The sequence below is a fragment of the Haliaeetus leucocephalus genome, unplaced genomic scaffold (genome assembly GCF_000737465.1).
Source record: "Haliaeetus leucocephalus isolate CR32 unplaced genomic scaffold, Haliaeetus_leucocephalus-4.0 Scaffold498, whole genome shotgun sequence".
Taxonomy (NCBI): Eukaryota; Metazoa; Chordata; class Aves; order Accipitriformes; family Accipitridae; genus Haliaeetus; species Haliaeetus leucocephalus.
The window spans coordinates 2808-3033 of NW_010972934.1; the positions used below are offsets into that span (position 1 = coordinate 2808).

Consider the following 226-nt stretch of genomic DNA (forward strand, 5'->3'; position numbering starts at 1 on the left):
CCCCCCCCAAAACTGTCCTTGCATCCAAGGGAGCCTCTCAAACCTGCTGTTGCATTTTAGGGATCCCCTGCCTTGCTCTTTAGGGAGTCCCTCGAAACCACCTCTGGGTCTTGGGGGGGGGGGGGCCTTAAAACTGCCATCACACCTGGGGGGGCCCTTAAAACCACCACTGCACTCCAGGGAGCCTTTGAAACTGCGGCTGTGACCCCAGGACCCTCTGTCTGGG

At 59.7% G+C, this 226-nt stretch overlaps 1 protein-coding gene across 1 annotated transcript in view; it reads left to right on the forward strand.

The window, feature by feature from the left end:
• LOC104836982 (histone-lysine N-methyltransferase EHMT2-like) overlaps nt 1–226 on the forward strand; it is a gene marked incomplete at its 5' end in the record, with an annotated part of 4652 nt that overhangs the window by 2648 nt on the left and 1778 nt on the right. The gene's annotated exons all lie outside the window — the stretch shown is intronic.